The following is an 8,279-nucleotide window of genomic DNA, read 5'->3' on the forward strand; positions in this document are numbered from 1 at the left end:
CGGAATGTTTTTGTGCAAATCTGCATGGAATCCTTTTAAGTATAGGAGTATGGAATCTTCTGTGCACAGGTCTATGGAATTTTTTGTTCATGGGTCTATGGTATATTTATGTGCACAAGTTTGAAGAATCTTTATTTGCACAAGTTTGAAGAATCTTTATGTGCACAAGTTTGAAGAATCTTTATTTGCACAAGTTTGAAGAATCTTTATGTGCACACTAGTCTGAAGAATCTTTATGTGCACACAAGTCTGAAGAATCTTTATGTGCACACAAGTCTGAAGAATCATTATGTGCACACAGTCTGAAGAATCTTTAGTTGCACACAAGTCTGAAGAATCAATATGTGCACACAAGTCTGAAGAATCTTTATGTGCACACAAGTCTGAAGAATCTTTATGTGCACATAAGTCTGAAGAATCTTTATGTGCACACAAGTCTGAAGAATCATTATGTGCACACAAAAGTCTGAAGAATCTTTATTTCTCCAAGTGAAAAATATTTATTTGCACAGGTCTACAACTTCTGTTTGTGCACAGGTCTACGACTTCTGTTTGTTCACAGGTCTACGACCTCTGTTTGTGCACAGGTCTATGGAATCTGATTTGCTCATTTCTATGACATCTGATTTGCTCATTTCTATGACATCTCTTTTTGCGCAAGTCAATAACATTTGTTTATGCTCAAGTCTAAAACATCTGTTTGTACACAAGCCTAAAACATCTGTTTGTGCACAAGTCTAAAACATCTGTTTGTACACAAGACTAAAACATCTGTTTGTGCACAAGACTAAAACATCTGTTTGTGCACAAGTCTAAAGCATCTGTTTGTGCACAAGTCTAAATCATCTGTTTGTGAACAAGTCTATAACACCTGTTTGTGAACAAGTCTATAACACCTGTTTGTGATCAATTCTATAACACCTGCTTGTGATCAATTCTATAACACCTGCTTGTGAACAAGTCTATAACATCTCTTTGTGCACAAGTCTATGACATCTGTTTGTGCACACGCGAGTGACTTCTGTCTGAGCAAAGGTCTACGGAATATTTTTGAGCACGGGTCTACGGAATATTTTTGAGCACGGGTCTACGTATCATTTTTGTGCAAATGGGTATGGAATCTTTTTGAGCATAAGGGTTTGAAATCTGTTTGAGCATAAGGGTTTGAAATCTGTTTGAGCATAGGGGCATTGAAAATGTTTGTGCATAACTCTATGGAATCTGATGTGCACATGTCTATAACATCTCTTTTTGCGCGAGTCTCCGACATTTCTTTGTGCACAAGCCTGTGATTCTATTTGTGTACAAGTGTACGAAATATTTTTGTGCATTGGTGTACGGAATATTTTTATGCACAATAGTAAGGAATATTTTTGTGCACAGGTGTACGGAATATTTTTGTGAAAATGGATACCGAATATTTTTGTGCACAGGTGTACGTGATAGTTTTGTGCACAGGTGAACGTGATATTTTTGTGCAAATGGGTAAGGAACATTTTTGAGCATAGGGATATGGAATGTTTTTGTGCAGAGGTCCATGGATTTTTTTGTGTACAGGTATATGGAATGTTTTTGTGCAGAAGTCCGTGGAATATTTTTGTGTACAGGTATATGACTCATGTTTGTGCACAAATCTATAGAATGTTTTGTACACCGGTCTAGGACATATGATTGTGCACAAGTCTATGGCATCAGTTTGTGCAAAAGTCTAAGGTATGTGTTTTTGCACAAATATTTGACATCTATTTTTGCACAAGTCCATGGTATCTGTGTGTACAGGTCTACAAAATATGTTTGTGCACAAGTCTGAAGAATCTTTATGTGCACAAGTCTACGGAATGTCTTGTGCAAATGTCGATGACATCTCTTTTTGAGGAAGTCTATGAAATCAGTTTTTTACACAAGCATATGACATCTGTTTGTGCACAAGTCTATAACATCGGATTGTGCAAAACCGTGTGACTTCTGTTTGTGTACAAGTCTGTGGAATCTATTTGTGCACGAGTCTACGTAATATATTTGTGCGCAAATCTATGGAATCTGTTTATGCGCTAGTCTACGGCATCTGTTTGTGCACGGGTCTACGGAAAATGTTTGTGCAAATGGGTGTGGAATATTTTTGAGCATATAGGGGTATGGAATGTTTCTGAACAGGTCCAAGGCATGTTTTTGTGCACAGGTCCATGGAATATTTTTGTACACAGGTCTATGTCACATGTTTATACAAAAGCCAATAGAATATTTTGTGCATAGGTCAATGGAATCTTTTTGTGCACAGCACAGTTTTATGAAATGTTTTGTGCGCAGGTCTAGGAAATATTTCTGTGCAAATGGTTATGGAATAGTTTTGTGCTATGGGTATGAAATCTTTATGTACACAGGTCTATGGAATCTTTAGCGCGCAGGTCTATGGAATCTTTATGTGCACAAGCATATATAATGTTTTGTGCACAGTTCCATGAAATATTTTGTGCACATCTTCATGAAATCTTTTGTGCACAGGTCTATGGAAACTTGATGTGCACAAGTCTATAGAATGTTTTTTGTGCACATGTCTATGACTTCTGTTTGTGCACAAAACTATGGAATCTGGTTTGAACATGTCTATGACATCTGTTGTGCACAAGCCTGTGACTTCCACAAGTCTACGCAATTTGTTTGTGCACATGGGTACGGAATCTGTGCACAGATTTCCGGAATCTGTTTGTACACAGGCCTACGGCATCTGTTTGTGCACAGGTTTTCGGAATCTGTTTCCTTACAGGTCTACGGCATCTGTTTGTGCACAGGCCTACGGCATAATTTTTTGAGCACAGGTCTAGGGAATCTTTTGTGCACAGTTTTATGGAATCTCTTTGGGCCCAGGTCTATGGAATATTTTTGTGCACAGGTCTATGGAATCGTTTTGTGCAAATGGGTATGGAATCGTTTCGTGCAAATGGGTATGAAATTGTTTTGTGCAAATGGGTATGGAATCTTTATGGAAACAGGTCTATGACTTCTGTTTGTAAACAAGTCTAAGACTTCTGTTTGTGCACTAGTCCGTGGAATCTGATGTGCACATATCCTTGACATCTCTTATTGCGCAAGTCTATGATGTATTTTTTGTGCAAGTCTATGACATCTGTTTGTGCACAACCCTGTGACTTCCGTTTGTGTCCAAGTATCCGGAATCTGTTTGTGCACATGTCTACGGTATCTGTTTGTGCACATGTCTACGGTATCTGTTTGTGCACATGTCTACGGTATCTGTTTGTGCACAGGTCTACGGAATATTTTTGTGCACAGGTCTACGGAATATTTTTGTGCACAGGTCTACGGAATATTTTTGTGCACAAGCCTACTGAATCGGTTTGTGCAGAGGTCTAAGGAATCTGTCTTTGCAAAGGCCACTGCATTTGTTTGTGCACAGGTCTAAAGAACATTTTTCTGCAAATGGATACGGGATATTTTTGTGCAAATGGATATGCAGTATTTTTGTGCACTGGTGTACGAGATATTCTTGAGCATATTTTTGAGCATAGGGGTATGGAATGTTTTTGTGCAGAGGTCCATGGAATCTTTTTGTGTACAGGTATATAACATCTCTTTTTGCACAAGTTTATGACATCTGTTTGTGCGTAAGTCTATGACATCATTTTGTGCGCAAGTCTATGACATCAGTTTGTGTTCAATTCTAAGGTATCTGTTTGTGCACAATTCTAAGGGATCTGTTTGTGCACAATTCTAACGGATCTGTTTGTGCACAAGTCTACGGGATCTGTTTGTACACAATTATATGACATGTGTTTTCATAAGTCTATGTTATCTACGAAATATGTTTGTGCACTCAGGGTTACCACAAATAACCTTGTAATAGTTATAGGAAAATAGGAAATTTACAATTTATTTACAGGAAATTATGGGAGACTAGCTGTTACCCGCGGCATCGCTTGAGTGTAGTAAGAACTCCATCAAGTATGGGTACATTTTACTGAGTCGACTAATATTTTTGTAGCATCCTAGGAGCGAAGGCACTCGGCGTCGCCCATCAGCTCGTCGGGACATTTTTTATTACTTTACACGCAGACATTCTATAAAGAAAGGTTTTTAAATATCTGGCCGCCATTTAAAATGATGGCAACAAATCGATCCCGAAAGACCATATATATATAGGTTAAAGGAATCCAGTGTACTAAATATTTGTGAAATCGGTTGAAACTCACGGACTTTCTTACAAAGAGAAGATTTGTTACATTTCTGTGCGCCAATTATGAAGATGGCGGCGGATTTGAAAAATCTTTCTACTACTTACGAGTAACGTTCCTCCAAATTTTCAGCCTTCTGGGGCCAGCGGTTTGGGCTGGGCGATGATTATCAGTCAGTCTGTCAGTCGGTCAGGACTTTGATTTATATAGATGTAGATGTATAATTAAAAAAAAACAGGAAAAGACAAGAGAACTACTCTTGAAAAAATAGCAAAATATAGGTTGCAAATGCTTTGAAAGTAATAAGACAAGATTTACAAAGGAGCTTTGGTTTAATTATAACCATAAGTTCGTAAGATATGTTACATAAATTTGTCACTGGAAACTGAGAGCTTGTCTCGAAGTGACGTAAATGAAACGTCATAGCTTCTCGTAAAGCGACGCCTGATGAGGCCCTGTCAAAGGCTTAGTACAGACTAAATAGGAAGATGGAGTAGAAAATCACGTGTAGTCAATTCTCGCGTCGTTCTCGAACTAGCTCTCATTAAGTCTCTAGCATTTCGAAATATAGGAAGTGTCATACTTATGGAACGTAATCTTAGAAACATATGCTATAACTTTAAAACATCACAGACTTCCCCGACAAATATTTTTAGAGGCTTCCATAGCTTTGGTGATATATAACAAAACCAAAAGTGAGAGCGCACAAAATATCTACAATTTCAAAAAATCGGAAAATATAGGAAAATTATCGAAATTATAGGAACTAATAGGAAGACATCCGAAAATAGGAAAAATTATAAAATTTAGGAAATGTGGTCACCCAGCGCAGGTCTACGGAATATGTTTGTGCACAGGTGTATAGATTGTTTTTGTACACAGGTCTACGTAATATTTTTTTAGCCTAAGTCTTCGGAATCTATTTGTATTATTGCATCCACTGTGCTTTGCACGTGAAAACGACGGGAAGGCAATTTGAGTTGGACTGGGCGATGAAGCAATCAAGATTAATACTTCTATAATAGATGGTTAGGGCCTTGTTAGTTCAAACGTGGTAACTAATATACGCGCAACACCACAAGACTTAAATGGAGCGCCTGCTTTTCAGTATACGTTTTAAAATACTAGTTTCTAAACAGTTTTAATTCATATTAAGACTGAAGTGACAGATATTTATCAAAACTGTCTTTGTACACAAAGATGCGAAAAAGTAAGAGATAAGTGTAGAAAATTAATTGTTTGAAGTAACAGATATTCAAATTTTCATTTTTGAAGACGTGATTATAAAACATCAATTATTTGAGAAAATTTCTTATCTTAGTTTTTTTCACAAAATTTTCAGAGAAACTACCTTGATACTACTGTTTATTGATCATGCGAGAATTTTAAGAGATATGTTAGTTTCTAATTTTAATTATAAAAGTTGTTATCTATCTCTATAAATATGTTATCCTACAATTTTTGTTAAGCCTTGGTACCTTGCAAGCTTTATTAGGCTAGCGTCATTTATAAAACGCCGTTGACCCGTTTTTCCCCCATCGGATGATTTTAATGTGTACAAGTATATCATTATTGGATGTAAAATGTCGTCTGATTTACAGTAAATTTGCTATGCTTTGTATACTGCTTTAATATTTCATAAATTTTAACTTAAGAAACATTTCCATATCTGGGTAAATAAGTTTGTAAATAGTCGTCTTGACTCGGAGAGGTAATATTTTGGTTTTCCCAATTTGTAATTCATATTAAGACTGAAGTGACAGATATTTATCAAAACTGTCTTTGTACACAAAGACGCGAAAAAGTAAGAGATAAGTGTAGAAAATTAATTGTTTGAAGTAACAGATATTCAAATTTTCATTTTTGAAGACGTGATTATAAAACATCAATTATTTGAAAAAATTTCTTATCTTAGTTTTTTTCACAAAATTTTCAGAGAAACTACCTTGATACTACTGTTTATTTTCGAGAAACATTTGCTTCGAGGAAGTTCAAATACTCGGATATCTGAAAAATAGAGCTAGTATTTATTTTTATATTTCAAAATTGAAAATATTGCGAACCGAAAATTACATTCGCCCTTTGACTGTGATGTAGTTATTAGAGTCAAAAGGATCTGTAGCTTTGAGAGATATACAACACGTCAATTTTTGAAACCTCGAAATCTTTAAAATAAACGAACACGTTTTGTTAAGTTTTCATGCTTGTTTTATTTTGTCTGCTATCAACAATTTTCTGCCCATTTTATTCTCCTTATAGGCCCGAATACTCAAACTAACTCTAAATTTTAAAAAGAAAATAAAATGCATACGTTTTCTATTTTTAAAATGATGCACATGTTTAAGGATAAAATATTTTACTTAAGGAATTTTGGTGAAAAAAACTAAGATAAGAAATTTTTTCAAATAATTGATGTTTTATAATCACGTCTTCAAAAATGAAAATTTGAATATCTGTTACTTCAAACAATTAATTTTCTACACTTATCTCTTACTTTTTCGCGTCTTTGTGTACAAAGACAGTTTTGATAAATTAATAACAAAGGTTTAATACTGAAGAATTGTTATGAGTTTGTTACATCTGGCGACTAGCAAGGCTTATTCTCTAACTGCGTATATCGTCTATCTTTTTATGTTCGTTTTCAGCACTAGGTTTTTTTATACATCTATATTAATCGATCCGTAAAGGGATTCCTCACTAGACGCCATCTATCTTAGTACATGTTACGTTTACAAAATAATATTTGAATTATACAACATTTACCCCTTTGAATTTCCTTTCTGACAAATCTCGTGCCGTCTGGCTCTCGCTTTGTGCCGAGATAGGTGTGCATGAGGTACAGAAATAGGTGTGCCCTTCCCTCTTGGACACTTTGTATTATACTTCCTCTGTGTCGGGATATACAAGGGGTTGATCTATTTCTGACTTTGAGCGCTCAAATACCAAAAACGCTTTAGTGCCCAGGCGTCAAAAAGAAAAATGGACAGCAAAGTTTTACCCCCGTGTCTTTCATTCTTATTTACATGGAAGAGGCTTATAACATCAGTAGTTTGTTTACCCTTGAAGGAGAGTAGGTTGGAGTGGTAATCACCATACCTACCCCACCTTTGGCAACGAAGTCCTCCCAGCATGCTCAGCACATAACAATCGCCTACCAAAGGGTAGAGGCGTGCCCAATTTGTACTGGAAGACTTTGATTTCGCCCATCGTCATTCCACTCCATCTTACGCTGAATCAAGTACATAAATCACGGTGAAACTAGCCTTAGCAAAAACAAAAGGAAGAGGCATAACTATGGTTATGATCAGACCCGGCTAAGATATGATATTAATTTTTCAGTTCAGAGATTCCTTCGGATATCTTGCTTTGACGTATATTTTATCTTTCTTTCTGATATTACTCGTGGAATTGCCAACGACGAGACTAATCAAGCTTCACATATCAATCAAAACACAACCGAAATATGAGGAATTGAATGAAAATGGGAAAGTAGTGTAGACCTGAGCCACTTTGAAAAATTACTGCAATCCTTTTAGTTATTATTGTGTGCCCATAACACCAGGGATGTTTTAAAATGGGTTCCAATGTATTTAATCAATAATACACTGAATAAATATAAACAATTAAAACTAAAGGGGAAATAGTCCTATATATTCTTTAATTAAGTAAAAGACATCGAATAAAAACACATACTCTTTTAATTGTGGATATCTGTTGTAGAAAATCTTATATTATAATGGTTGTTGTTGTTGTTATTTGTATTTAAGATTTAAGATATGGTTTTGAGATGCTGTGGTTTTCTCATTGTTAATGTAAAATCAGGCTTTTATTACGCTAAGGTACATTAAGATAAATTTGTGTTAACAGGTCAATGCAATGTATTGTGCGATACATTGCTGACCACTGTATAAAAGTACTAATGCACCTACGGTCTCTATGAAATTAATTAAAACATTAAAAAATTTTTAAAAAATGTGCTTATCGTGCCGAGATACGTCCATTTTGTGTGGTTTTTAACACCGCACCAAAATCTTATTTATCGCTCGATTGAGATGAAATCACTTTTAACAGAAGTTTAGGACTTCTTATCCT

This window comes from Phalangium opilio, unplaced genomic scaffold (assembly GCF_054372755.1).
Source record: "Phalangium opilio isolate 3A_F unplaced genomic scaffold, DU_Popi_V2 ptg001170l_1, whole genome shotgun sequence".
NCBI classification, from domain to species: domain Eukaryota; kingdom Metazoa; phylum Arthropoda; class Arachnida; order Opiliones; family Phalangiidae; genus Phalangium; species Phalangium opilio.